General features: G+C 39.2%; 1 protein-coding gene across 9 annotated transcripts in view; it reads right to left on the reverse strand.

Moving 5' to 3' along the window:
* Nucleotides 1-15,521, reverse strand: part of VGLL4 (vestigial like family member 4) — a 163,496-nt gene that overhangs the window by 108,534 nt on the left and 39,441 nt on the right. The window lies entirely within an intron of this gene.

Genomic DNA, 15,521 nt, shown 5'->3' on the forward strand with positions numbered 1-15,521 from the left:
TACTGGGGCTTTGGGGAAAAAATAAATAAATAAATAAAATTATTTTAAAAATATAATAATAATAATTTCTCTATGCTGAACACTAATGTAAGAGAAAACACTTGCCATTTCTTTGTCCATTTCATTATAAGTAAAAATTCCATCCAAACGGCTCCAAAAAGGACAGTAGCTGGACACAGACCAATCCTTAGAAGGCAGGCACCCAGAGTCCAATTTACTACTTCTGCACAGATAATAAAAAGCACACAGTTAGCAACCTGGAGATGCAAGTTCTGGTTTCAAGTCTCCCTGTAGCTCACTGTGTGGTCCTGGGCAGTCACCTCCTCCTTCAGAAGCTCAGCACTCTCATCTATAAAATAAAGGAGTTAGACCAAAAGCGTGCTACAGTCCTTTCCAATTCTAAAACTGAGAATAGTTTAACCTTGAAGCTGGCGGGAATGGCAGCAAAGAGAACCTGGGTCCAGAGCTGGAGACCTGGGATTGAACAACTGAGATTGTGAGGTCACGGGTCACCAATGCCACCCGGGCACATATCATCCTAACCATGATATTTAAAACTCCTTGAATATTTAAGAAGTCCTCTACTTAGGAATTTGCACTACCAATTTTCATATTTACCTGGAATATGGGGATCCTTTATAGCTATAGTAACAATAAAATATATATAATATATATAAGGCTTTTTTAAAGACTGTATAATTAGTATCTTACTATTACAAAGAGTAAAAATTCACCCAGAATACCACCATCTTAATGCATAAACTGCTTTCATCTTTTATCCCAGTTAGTTCTCTTCTATTTCTTCACACAGAAAGGAAATGTGGCAGAGGCACACAATGGAATATTATTCAGCCTTTAAAAAGGAGGAAATCCTGCCATATGCAACAATATGGATGAACCTGGAGGATGCTGTGCTAAGTGAAGTACGCCAGTCACAGAAGGACAAATACTGCATGATTCCACTTATATGTAGAATCTAAAACAGTCAAGCTCATGGAAACAGAGAGTAGAATGGAGGTTGCCAGGGGCCAGGGGAAGGAGGAAATGGGGAGTTGCTGTTCCACGGACATAAAGCTTCAGTTGTACAAAATGAATGAGTTCTAGATAGAGACCTGCTGTACAACACAGTGCCTATAGTTAACAATACTGCATTGTGCACTTAAAAATTTGTTAAGAGGGTAGATCACATGTTAACTTTTCTTACCACAATTAAAAAAATACACATATGGCGGGGGGGGGGGGGGGGGGGAGAAGGGCGAAAGGGATAATTAGACACATGTGTGTGGTGATGGATTGTAATTAGTCTTTGGGTGGTGAACATGATGTAATCGATGCAGAAATATAAGTATAATGATGAACATCTGAAATTTATACAGTGTTATAAACCAATATTAGTGCAATAAAAAAGATATATATATATACATGAGGAATGTTATTCACTATCACATTTTTTTGCTTTAACACACAAAAGCCGTGATAAATTGCCTAGTAAATAAATCTTTATGCCTTTAGGTGAATACATCAGTTAGATAAATTGCAGAAATTATCTTCATATATTCAGCCTTTCAGTGAGCGTTTTCTTTGTATCATTTACTTCTTAGAAATGGATCGTGAATTTGTTAGTTAAATTAATGCAATGATAGAATTCTTACACTGAGATATTCTCTTTTGTAAATCTATATCCTCAAGTACCTAAATAAAGACATTAAAATTTAAAAGACAAAGAAATTTTTGTATTGGAGAAGGACGTTCACAGCCCTGGGATGCACCTCACGCTGAAGTAATTGTGCCATAACACAGCCACCTGCAGCCAGGCTGCGGCTGCACAGCCACCAGAAGTTCCAATAGAGACGCACTTAGATTTTTTTAACTAAATGGCAAGAAATAGACTTTAAGGGCTAAGCATTTGGTTTGAGCCTTTCACCAACCAATGTATAAAATCACAACATTTCCGAGTTGGAAGGGTCCTAGGGGCTGTCTAGACCTCACCCTCTCACCAGAGTCAAGAAATCACTCACTGTACAAAAGGCCAGTGCGTGATGGGCCCCTCAGCTCCCGCTGAGGGGGGCTTACTATCTCACTGGGGGCCTGTTTTCCCATTGCTGGATAACTCAATGCGAGACATTTCGTATTTCCAGTGAACTGAAATCAATTCCTGTAATTTCTGCCCAAAGATCCTAGTTAGGTCCACTGCAGCAACCCTGGATAAACCTACTTAATCCTTCCTCTAAAACGAGAATATTGGTCATTCAGAAGCCAGCTCTTCTGCCTCAACTTTAGACTTCTCTCTGAATTAACCACCCCCGGGTCCTTCAACTCTGTCTCCCAGTTTTAACCCTACATCATTCAACTTCCTTCTTCATGTGAATTTAGTTTGTTACTGAGCCTCTGTTAAATGGTACACAATTGCAGAGAATATTTCAGAAGAGAACTGGCCAACAGAATGGAATTATTGCTTCCTATGATCTCATACTTCTATACTATTGATTCTTTCCTCCTGTCTACTTCCTTTTTAGATTATGTCCCACTATTCTCTCCTTTAGATTCTTTGTTCCTTGCTCCCAGGAGCAACTAAAATAAACCAAAACAAAGCCAAAACAAAACAAACAAAAAAACTCATACAGCACCGTATACTCTTTACTAGGTAACTTCCAAAATGTATTGGAGAAAAATTAGAACTGGCAGAACCTGTCTGAACAGAGAGATCATATGCATCGGAATCCAGAGAGTAAATTACCTAATAATTGAAATTCTATTTGCGTATGGAATTTTGCCAAGTAAAACTATGGTAGAATCATGTTTAGAAATAGACTCCTTAAAAATTAGTATTATCTCATCAAGATAAACATTTTAACTTCTTGTCAATTTAAATTAACTAAATATCTAAACTCAGTGACACAGGTATACACAGCCTTAACTATTCGGGGTAGTTTTACTATAAGAAGCAATTGCAGTAAACTCCTATTTATTTGGAGCTTGGAAGAAAGAGAGTATTAATTAAATGCTCTGGTTAACTGAAAGTTACCATGAATAAATAATTGATTTTCAATTACTTTGAAGACAATCACAGAGCAAATATTTTAATACGAGCAGAGCACGTGTAGAACCATAAGTATACAAGATAAACTCAGACTTCCCTCAACGTCCTTGAATGCTTGAAGCCAGGTCATCATTGGAAAGATCAATTATCTCAGCCCAGAGCTATGTATAAAGCAGGGAATGGGCTTAAGCCAATATATACCAACAACTAGTCAACACCCATCCTGGTTTTCTAAGACAATTCCAACTTCACGTATTTTTTCCAATATATGCGATTCTTTTAAGTACAGCTAAATATGGCTAGATTTCTCTACCTTAGTGATAATAACACCCATGTAATATATTCACAAATCAGAAAAAGAAAAATTTTGTGACCACAACTTAAAATTTTATTTGAAGAAAAATAATAATTATACCTATCACATATCTATCAAATCACCTTAAAAAAAGAAACTCTCTAACACAAAAGCACATATATATACAAAAATTTTCATGATGGCATTGTTTATAATAAAAAAATTGAAAATGACCTAAACTAATAAACTAATAAAATAAATTACAGTACATCTATATAACATAGTCATTTAAAATGATGATGCAGCTCTGCATTTAGTGATATGGACAAATGTTCATAATAATTCTAAGTGAAAAAAGCAGGCCATATACGGTATGACTCCAGTTTTGTCTATATATGTATGATTCCATTTTTGTTTTATGTACATAGTGTATATATAATATTGTATATCTGGGTAACTACATGTAAATATTATTATATTAGATATTATTCTATTTTTGTGATGTATTATATATTCGTACAGGAAAATGTTTGAGGCATATACACCAAAACTAATAGTAAGTTATCTTGTGGGCAGATGGGAGGACTTCAGACGGTTTTTGTTATTACTGTTTACATATTTTCTAATTTTTAATGAATGAGCAAGAAGCAAACGACAATAAACTTGTATCATTTTTTGAAATCCGTGATATTGGTTTATTTTCTATCATTTGTCTCTTGTTCAGGAGTCACAGAACTTTCTTGTATTAAAATTTCTGAAGATGTATATATAATACACATATATACACATACGCACACACACAATGTCGTCTGTAAAAACTCCTCCAAGGGTTTTTGATATGCTCCAGAAGTGAAATGCTTTCCACATAAAAGAGATACTACTCTAGACTTTGGAGCTAGAGACAGACTTTCAAGGGTTATTACTGGAAATAATTCCCTCAAAGAGAACACAGTTCTGAACCAAATATCTCACCAGAAATACGTGGAAAAGAAGTAATCCTTGAGATTTGTCCAAAATGCATTTTTTCTCTATTGAAACCCTACTAGCCCCAGATCCCTGCAATTCATAGAATTCTCTCAGAAGATAAAACTGACCTCAAATATAACAAAATAGTTACACCAATTAGCCAAAGTACATTCCCATTCTCTTTTCCCTCAAAGCAGGGCAGCATCTTCACACACTCCTTCATGACATATGTAGTGACTTTTAGAGACTCTGTAGTGACTAGTAGAGACTTTAATGTCTCTAGTTAATTTTTTAATAAATTCAATTATTTCCAAAATAAAGTTCCAAATGTCACTTATCAAAATGAAAGAAATTTGAATGTCCTCACTTACTCTAAAAATTCCACCACATTCAAATTCCAACATGCCTTCATGCACCTCTAACTCTGCCAAAGCCAATTTACAGCATATTACCAGCCCACAACTTGGAGGATAAGTAATTTCTGAGTGGGCAGAAAGAGCTGGCTGAGCAGCCGTGGAGGAAGGAGAACTGAGGATCGCTCCCCTATAAGAAAGCCAAGTCCCGTCCGTGCACACAGCTCCAAACAAAGTCCACACCAGAACACCATCAGTCAGGGGAAGGAGGAGAAGGCATTCCTTCACTCAGCACACCTTTACTGATCGCCTACCATGTGCCAGGCACTGATCTAGGCACTGGAGATTCTATAGTGAACAAAACAAGACAAAAATCCCTGCTCTCATGGATCGTACAATCCAGTGTATATGAGAAACAAAAGAGATAAAAATAAAAATAAAGCAAAAAAGTGCAGTCAAGTCACAGGTGGGGGAGAAACAGAGAGAAGGAAGGCTGCTCTAAGAAGGTGCATTTGAGTACAGACATGAAGGAAGGGAGGGAGCAATTCACAAGTTATCTGAAGGAAGCTCATTCTGTGCTGAGGGAATAGCAAGTGCAAAAGCCCTGAGGCAGGAGGGGAGACGTGCTTCCCAGGAACAGTAAGGAGTCCAGCTTGCCTTAGAGGCTATATAAGATTGTCAGTTCCTATCTCTGCATGAGGTGGAAAGCCACTGGAAGGTTTTTGAACAGAAGAGTGACATAATCTGATTTACATTTTTAAAGGATCACTCTATCACAATCATTTTTTTTTTTCAGTCTTTAAAGATTTTATTTATTTATTTTTTTCCCCCAAAGCCCCAGTAGATAGTTGTATGTCATAGCTGCACATCCTTCTAGTTGCTGTATGTGGGACGCGGCCGCAGCATGGCTGGAGAAGCGGTGCCTCGGTGTGTGCCTGGGATCCGAACCCGGGCCGCCAGTAGCAGAGCGCGCGCACTACGGGGCCGGCCCATAGCACAGTCATTGAGAATAGACTGAACAGGCACAGGGTTAGAAGTAGTGACAGCAGCTAGGACGCTTCTGCAATGATCCAGGCAAGCGATGTGTGTCTGTGGACCAGGGCGCTGGCAATGGTGATGGTGAAAAGTGGTCAGCTTTGGGATATATTTGAAGGTAGATCCAACAGGATTTGCTGGGGGACAGTTTGTGAGATGTGAGAGAAACAGAGCCAAGAATGACTCTAAGCTTTCTGGTCTCCATACAAGATTTTTTAAATGTATATTTAGGCACGACTATTACTCACACTGAAAACAGGCTTGGAATCTAGTGCCAAAGAGACCTTGCAAGCTATCAAAGGCACCTGTAGGGATCTATAAACCTAAAGGCTTCTGGGGCTCCATAAAACACCACACTTACAAAGAAATTCACTACAATAGCTAATAACCAACAAAATATTAATGCTTTTATAGTTTTATTTATTCACACTCTATTCTTTGTAGAGATTCTTATACATTTAATGAGAAATTTATTTATTCTCATAAATCACTGATAACACCTTCATTAGTTCTCACTCTTCCTAACTCCTCTGCTGGAAAGACTGCTAAGGCCCCTCTTGATGAAATTCCTCTCTCAGCCTCTGTGGTGCTGTCCTGGACTCCTCCTGCCTTCCTGATTCCGCTTTCTCATTCAGCACACCTGGATCTCGAGAGTTTGCAAAGATCTATTCTCCTCTATCTTGTCTTCTGTCTCTAAGTCTTTCATGGCAGTTTTAATCACTTCACGCAACAATCCCTTTAAAGCAGAGCACACAAATTCACATCTCTAGCCTGACTCTCTTTGCTCTTTCAAATGGCATCCTTGATACTTCTTAATATCCTGCAACCTCTAAAATTCACGAAGTCCTCAACTGAGCTTCCAACCTTCACTGTTCTCTTTGGCTAAAGCCCGGGGAGCATGACTGAGTGACAGGCTACATAGCTTGGGCTTCCCTGGATGGCTAATATAGAGCAAAATAAGACTGGTGAGTTTCCTAATAATCTTTCCTTATCTTTCCCTCTGAATTTATACAACATGTTATCTGTCTTGTTTTTATGGTGTATGTCACTTTCTACCTGATATAGAGGTAAAAGGTGACATAACACACATATACTATGATATATACTATTTACTGTTAATCTGATTGCTTTATCTTCCCTATTAGACTAGACAATCATTTAGGATCTATTTAATTCACTTTATATAACTTCTCTGCGGTACCAGCATATACAGACTTTGCACACAAAAGGGTCACAATAAATATTTGTTGTATCATGAACAAATGTATGAAAGACAATGGAAAGTGAACAAACATCCAAGTCAGCTCATTAAAAATTTCTTCAAGGGGCCGGCCCGGTGCCGCAAGTGGTTAAGTGCGCGCGCTCCGCTGCGGTGGCCCAGGGGTTCGCCCTTGGATCCCGGGCACGGACCGACGCACCGCCTGGCAAGCCATGCTGTGGCGGCGTCCCATATAAAGTAGACGAAGATGGGCACGGATGTTAGCCCAGGGCCAGTATTCCTCAGCAAAAAAAGAGGAGGATTGGCAGATGTTAGCACAGGGCTGATCTTCCTCACCAAAAAAAAAAAAAATTTCTTCAAAAGGCCCTTTTAAAACTCTCTAAATATTATCACCACTTGGGTTACATTTTCTTTATTCTGCAATTAACAAGTGTTTTTTACAAATAGAGAACCTTTCTGACATATGTTATGAAGGTCTCAAATCCCTATCTTTAAGCCAAAGGAAGCAACTCATTTAAGATGTAAACAAAAAAAAACACCAAAAACAAAAAAACGAGCAAACAAATCCAGCCGAAGAATAGTATTTTGAAGGGAGACAGAATTTTTTTGTGTGTGTGTGAGGAAGATCAGCCCCGAGCTAACATCTGATGCCAACCCTCCTGTGCCCATCTTCCTCTGCTTTATATGGGACGCCGCCACAGCATGGCTTGACAAGCAGTGCATCGGTGCGTGCCCGGGATCCGAACCAGCGAACCCTGGGCCGCCGCAGTGGAGCGCACGCACTTAACCGCTTGCGCCACCGGGCCAGCCCCAAGGGGAGACAAAATTTTAAACATCAAAACAGCTTTCTTTACTTTCATCTTCTAAATCCCAAATACAGCCTTTTAGAGTAACTGCTATTTCTAAATACATCATGCTTACTACTGTTCCGGGAAACTTTCTCATTGAAATGGATCCAATCCACTCTCCCCTTGCTACTAAAAGTGAGGCTACCAGTAGCATCAGAAACACCTGGGAGCTTGTCAGAAATGCAAATTAATGGGCCCTCCCCAACCTACTGTATCAGACAAGCTTCATAAGTGAACGCTGGAGAAGGACAGCTCTATCCCGCTGCCGGAGTTACATTTTGAAAACACACCTCGACACGTCATATCTCTCATGAAAAACCTTCAATGGCCATAGGAGAAACACAAACACCTTAGCAAAAGGTGAAGGATCTTCATAATTTAATTGCAACAGTCTTCCCACTAAATCAGCGAACATGCTACACCCCAGGCACACGTGCAGGTTGTGAGGATGGAGCCCACATCCCCGCTATCCCGGAACTTGCCTTCTAGTGGGGAAGCTGCCCTCAGGGCTTGTCTCCTGCCAGCTCCCCATCCCCTGGGTTCTCCTCACACCACACCACCCTTCTCCAAACACATCCATGCATTTAACCGACTCCCTGCCAGGGTTCACGCTGTTTTCTTTACCTAGAATTCCTTCCACACCTGTAAAACTTTTAACTCAAACCTCATCAAGAAAGCCACTTCCACCCATCCCATACCCTGTCCCTGACTCCACAGCAACCAAGCTAAAATAATCCCTCTTTCTCTGGGCTTCCACTTATCCTCCAACACAGCAAGAGTGTGTCCCTAAACTGTAACTCACACTTAAATGTCTGTTTCTCCTCCACTGGGTGGTGTGTACCTCAAGGGCAGGACCATATATTATTCATCTTTGTAGCCTTGGCACCCAGCACACGGCTTGGAATAAACAGGCATTTAATTAAATATTGTCTTCGTTCAAAACGCTTCTTTGGAAATCTTTACATTTTCCTCTAGAGTCTACAACATTTCTTTAAATGGCATTCTTTTAAATGGTGGAAAATACCCTTTGAAGGTATAATTAGAATTCTAGGGATCATCTAATCATTTAAATATAAATGGTGTGAATAAAAAGGGGTGGTTAATATGGGTAATATGATTGCTATCCCAAAACAAAGCTTAAATATTAACAAAACCTATTATTTGGGTGCATAAACACTTCCTGAAGGCAACTCCAAAAATGTCTTGAACAGTGAGAGTATCACTGTAGTACTGTTATTCTAATGATTAGAATAACATTCTTTTCAATATATCAATTCTGGCATGCTGCTTTAAAACTAAATACAATCCCTCTTCTAGCAGGTACGTCTTCTGTAAAGACAATCACATATTTTTTCAAGAATGAATTGTGATAAAAGTGGGAGCCTCTTTGTTTCTAAAACAGAAAAAAGCAAAAATATTCAGATTAAAGGCAGGCCACCAGAACCTCTTCCTATCATCCTTCCTCCTCCCACCACACCCTTGGCATCTGAGGCACCCCCATGGAACCCCGAGATTCCCTGGAAGACATTCAGAAGCCAAAGGAACAATGGAAAGAAAACTGAAGCATAACTTGGAAAACCTCTGTCCTAGTCCCAAGTATTATGACCTTAGGAAAGTATTTCTACTGTCTGGGCCTCAGTTTCTTTTTATGTAAAATAAGGAAAGCTTAGGTTCCTTCCTGTTGAAAATGCTATCACTTTCAAGTATCTTCAGCTCTGGAGACAGAGCACGTGCTCATTTCCCTGAAACCCACGGGCCCCTTCAGGATGTGTACACATGGTTCTTACTTGGATTTGATTTAATCAAGTGACCCATCATTAAAAATTTTCAACATTCATACCCCAAATCTGTATATTCCTTTTTAAACTATATGTAATATCATCAATATCTATATTAACTAGTAGTAAAGCTCACTTTTAGATAAAAATAGATAGAACTTCTATACTGACTTCCCCATCATCTTTGGAGCCCACTGGCTGAGAGAGCAGAATCCTGCATGGATACTGGTGAGCACCCACCGGGGGGGGGGGGGGGGAGCGCAGGTGCTGAGGAGGGCGGGTGACGTCAAGCAGCAGCAGGCCCTGTCCTTCAGGAGACGACAGTCTGGTCTCAAGCACAAGTGGTGTTTTTATGAAGGAAGGAGGCATTTAGATAAACATACCAAACTTTGCAAGACAAGCAATGCAATACCATTTTGCCCAGTCAATTAAGAAAACGTGACAATTTTTTTAAGCGGTAACTATGTGAGGTGATGGATGTGTTAATTAACTCAACTGTGGTAATCATGTCACAGCGGTATGTATATCAAATCATCATGTTGGACACTGAATATATACAATTTTATTTGTCAACTATACCTCAAGCTGGGGAAAAAAAGAACTGTTGAGTCTCCTCCCCCTTCCCCTCAAAAAAAGAAAAATGTGAAAATGAAGAGAACATTTTTACCATGGTCTAGAGCCGTGCTTCTCAAATTCTGGAGAGCACAGGACTCACTCAGGGACTTGGTCACAATGCATGTTCTCAATCAGCAGTTCTGCCATGAGGATCAAGAGTCTGCATTTCTAACAAGCTCCCAGGAGATGCCACGGACCACACTGAAGTAGCAAAGAAGTAGAGAATATATTCTACGCAGCAATATGCTTAATAAAGGCTATCATTCTGAGAACATATAATCTAAAAATTCACTTTTTTTTTTTTACTGCAACTGGGAAAATTCCATGAATCCAGACCCTGGCTCAAAGCCCAGGATCCCAGCCACATGCCTCTTAAAAATAGGTTTTCAAAATGCTTAGCATTTTTTTAAAAAAGAATAGGATACTTGCCTAAAATTCTAGCAAAGTTCTTGATACTCACCAATCCGATTACTATTTTTTTCTTATTAACCTAATCCTTCCTTCAGTTTTCACTTCCTGCTCTATCTTGTCATTTAATTGTGTCACAAAAATGTCAAATTTCTACTGTTCTTGCTTGTCAAGTAGATGAAACCCCTTTTGCCATTTGCTTATCTCCTACAGAGCAGAAGATTTTTTTCCTGGCAAGTTTTCTAAATTCTTTTATATTTTAAAATTTCAGCTTTATTGAGGTATAAGTGACATATAATATTGTAAGATATTTAAAGTGTATATCGAGGTGATTTGACATGTATATACATTGTGAAAGGATTCCCTCATCTAGTAATTAACATGTCTCAGTTTTTTTTTTTTTTTTGGTGAGACCACTTAAGTTCTATTCTCAGCAAATTTCAATTATACAACACAGTATTATCAACTACAGTCACCATGTTTTACATTAGATCTTCAGACTTTATTCATCTTATAGCTCAAAGTTCAAAACCTTTTACCAACGTCTCCCTGTTTCTCTAAATTCTTTACGATTTCCAATGGCGCACAGTATTATGCGGGAGTTACGGAATTAGGGAACCAACAAGAACTTGTGGACTTTCTGAAAGTTTGTGGTTACTTCACATCATCATCCCATGGAGAGGGCAATCATGAGTCCTCTTTGCAAAGCAAAAACTCTATTTAATTACAAAACTAGAATTTAAGTACAGAAGGTCAACTTCAAATGAATTCAGGATGCAAAGACCTTTCAGACAACCCAGGCAGTAACTTGACTTTCCAAGACTGTACTCTCAGTATTAAAACAGCTTGAGAAGAAAGCATATGGTTCTATTTAGCGTTTTTTTTCCTTCTCATCTTAAGTTCTACTATCTTATTATTTTCTTATTTTTAAAACACCTTCATTCTCATTCAACATCCCTGGCAAATTCTTCACAATCCCCCATGAGTCTTCCAGCACAGACAGACACAGGTTTCTAAGTCAAAACTCGTGCAGACATCATCTGTCAAACTTCTCCAAGGTAATGACATATACGTCCTGAACTCTATTATCTTTCCCTTGCTGAGACTTTGCTAAAATTCTTAGCACAGCAAGAGACTTTCAAACAGCTTTCTCCAGCCCTTTCATTTTACAGGGGAGGGCACAGAACCAAACAGGTTAAGTGACTTACTCAAAGTTACACTGGTATTGAAACCAACTCTCCTGGCTTCATTCGTACATTTTCTAATAATCTACAGACAAGTAGAGGCAGCCAATTACGAAAAATAAAAGCTATTTATAAACATTTACTTAAGAAGTTACCAATAAAAAAATTCTATAAAAGGAAAAAAAGAGAATGCTAAACTCTTTATCTTAATTGAAGAAGAAAGGGCAGACATCACACTGAATTCTTAGGCCAGCTACTCATAGACTTGAATTTAAAACAGCAAATCCTCCCTCCTCTATTCTGCCAGGCCAAGTTTCATAGTAAATCTGCTCTATTCAGTAATGGGAAGAAATCCTTTTTTCATTGAGTACCGTTGACCCAAGCAGGGCAAAAGAAAATCAACGAAGGATCATTCGTAAATAAAAGAACTAAAGTTTAATTTCTCAGAAAAATTTAGAGTATGCAACTAACTTTTTAAAATATGAACAAAGACCACTGAACTTTAGTCAAGATATGCATGGATCATTTAATTATATACTTTTATTTTATATCGGCGGCAATTAAAAGCATCATCCCAGATTGAAGAGAGTTGAGAGCTCCATCCAACTCCACGAGGGCAGGCGTCATGGATTGTTCACTGCTGTGTCCCAGTGCCTAGCAGAGTGCCAAGCGCAGAACACGTGCTCAAAACATACTTGTTGAATGTATGACTCAAAGAGAAAAGGGAAAGAAGAATGCAGCACATAGATATATATTTTAAACACACTGGGATGGCTGCTTTTGGGGAATGGTGTGGAAAATGGGGATAAAGAAAGAAATATATCAGAGATGAGCTTTGCATGGATCAATGACAGATAATACGCCATGACTTGAGGTTCAACCAAGGGGAAGAGGAAAAAATTGGGGTGAGATGGGAAAAGGTTAGGATGGAGAAGAAAGATTTAAGTTTTAGGCATTAGCAACTGACTCCTCTATCTTCAGAGGCTAAAAAAACCAGGCTGAGGGCCAATTCCTGCCTATAGGTTCTTGGTTCCTCACTTACTGGCAAATATTTATCAGTTAGTGTAACTAAACAGGAAGTTCAGTTCCAAATAATAATTATTAGTTTGGAAAGAAAGACTCTTGGCATCCTATTTACCTATATCCCCCCCCCCTTTTTTTTTTTGGTGAGGAAGATGGGCCCTGAGCTAACTTCTGCCAATCCTCCTCTTTCTTTGCTGACGAAGACTGGCCCTGGGCTAACATCCATGCCCATCTTCCTCCGCTTTATATGGGACGCCACCAGAGCATGGCTTGCCGAGCGGTGCGTCGGTGCGTGCCCGGGATCCGAACTGGTGAACCCTGGGCCGCCGCAGCGGAGCGCGCACACTTAACTGCTTGCGCCACCAGGCCAGCCCCCTATCCCATTCATTCATTCATTCATTCATTCATTTATTTATTGTGAGGAGATCAGCCCTGAGCTAACATCTGTTGCCAATCCTCCTCTTTTTTTGCTGAGGAAGACTGGCACTGGGCTAACATCTGTGCCCATCTTCCTCCACTTTATATGGGACGCCGCCACAGCATGGCTTGCCAAGCAGTGCATTGGTGCACACCCGGGATCCGAACCGGCGAACCCCGGGCCACCGCAGCAGAGCACGCGCACTTAACCGCCTGTGCCACCAGGCCGGGCCCCCCCATTTTTTCTTTTAAGTTTGCATTTTCAAATTCACCTGAACTAACCTAAGGATAAAAACAAATAATATTGCAGCTGGCTATCAAAAACAATCTGGTACTGTTTCCTTAGCCAGTTGTTACTAGCTAACTACACAAATTTGGCCACTAATGCCCAGAACATAAACATAATATTTTCAACGAATATTGCATTATCACCTTCCTAAACCACAATATACCCTCTATTACCAGCCCTAATCCCCAAACACAGCAGCACATACGAGACTCTGCTGTTACTCATGAACTTAGTGCATACATTCCTTACTCTAATTGCCTTCAAGGCTAGCTCTAGGACCATTAATAATGCCAATTTTCAAAAGCTAAGGGCTTGAAGATAACCCAACAAATGTGTTCCTAATTTTTAAATACCCCACCTTAAAACAGCATTGTATACTTTTTAAAGCACTTTCACAAGATCATCTCATGGGAATCTCACTTGAAGCAAACAGAGCAGGTATTAGTCCCACTAAGGAAAATGGAATATAAAAAGGTTAAATAAATAACACAGTTATTGCCAGAGCAACGGGCAAAAAACAGGTCTCTGAAACATTATATAATTAGTCCAGAACTCCATCGTTAGTTCAATGTTTTTCTACTTCAGCAGGCAGTCTCTCAATTATTTTCAAAAGGAGAGAGTAAAAGAGGGGCTTGAAAGGGGAAGGAAGCCCCAATAAGCAATCCAAGTGAAAACTCCATTCGGTAAACAAACACTTACTGAACGTGTATCACAGACCAGGCACTGTTCTAGATGCTGTGGCTTCAGCAGTGAACAAGACAAATTCCCAGCCCTCATAGAGCTTACATTCCAGTGAGGGAGAGAGACAACGCACAAATACGTAACATAATAACAGGTGCTATAAAAAAAAATGCAGGTTTCGCTTATATATGGAATCTAAAAAAGCCAAACTCGTAAAAACAGAAAGTAAAATGGTGGTTCCCAGGAGCTGAGAGGTGGGGAAATAGGAGAGATATTGTTTAAGGGTGCAAACTTGCAAGTAGTAGATAAGTAAGTCCTAGAGACCTAATGCACAGTACAGTGAATATAGACAACAATATTGTATTATAATCATCAAACTTGCTAAGAGACTAGATCTTAATTACTCCCACCATAAAAAAAGAAATAATTATGTGACACAATAGAGGTGCTATTGCTACAGTGACAATCATATTACAATATATAAATGTATCAAATCAATATGTTGTACATCTTAAACTTACACAATGTTATATGTCAAATATATTTCAATAAAAAAATAAATAAATGCAGGTTACACAACACAGCAAATATACTACTCTGGGAATACACTAACCAACATTGAACTGTATAAATTGGTCAATTGCATGGTACATCAATCTCAATACCTCAATAAAGCTGTTTTTAAAAATGCAGGGTAAGGGAGTAGAAACCAATGGGGTTGGGTATTAAACTTCACAATTTTGTGCTACTTTAAGCACCTAGCCAAGTTAAGATGGCAGATTGATTTGCACCCCCCAATTTGGCTCCCAGAATGCCAGCAGCCAGACTTCCGAACTCCAGGAAGCTCTGAGAAACCACCAGCCCAAGATGCAAGACCCACGATATTGAGATTGGAGGTTCCCCCAACAGATGGCCCTCAGACACCACCCTGCGGTGGGGCTCAGGGTACAAGCTCCCTGCCTCCTTTTACTGAACTCAGTAATTTCTTCCCTTAACCATGAACAGACAACCAGATATTGGAGGAAAGCTACTAATGTGGAAGATAGAGACCAAATCAAACCAAAAAAAAAAAAACAACCCAAGGACACAAAGACTATGCAAAAAGAAGGAAAACTTTAAAAAATATATCAATTGCCAAAGAAAGAGAGAGCAACTGTAAAAGAAGGTATGATTTTTAAAAAGAGCTCTAGAAAATTAAAGATAGGATAGCAGAAGTTTTAAAAATAATTAATAGAAGGATTGGAAAATAGTTGAGAAAAATCTTCCAGAAAGGAGAACAAAAAGTCCAGAAAGAAAAAAGGGAGAGAAGGGTGAAAAATTAGAAGACTAGCCCAGGAGGTCCAACATCAGAAAAATAAAATTGTCAGAAG

This window comes from Diceros bicornis, chromosome 2 (genome assembly GCF_020826845.1).
Source record: "Diceros bicornis minor isolate mBicDic1 chromosome 2, mDicBic1.mat.cur, whole genome shotgun sequence".
In the NCBI taxonomy this organism is placed as follows: domain Eukaryota; kingdom Metazoa; phylum Chordata; class Mammalia; order Perissodactyla; family Rhinocerotidae; genus Diceros; species Diceros bicornis.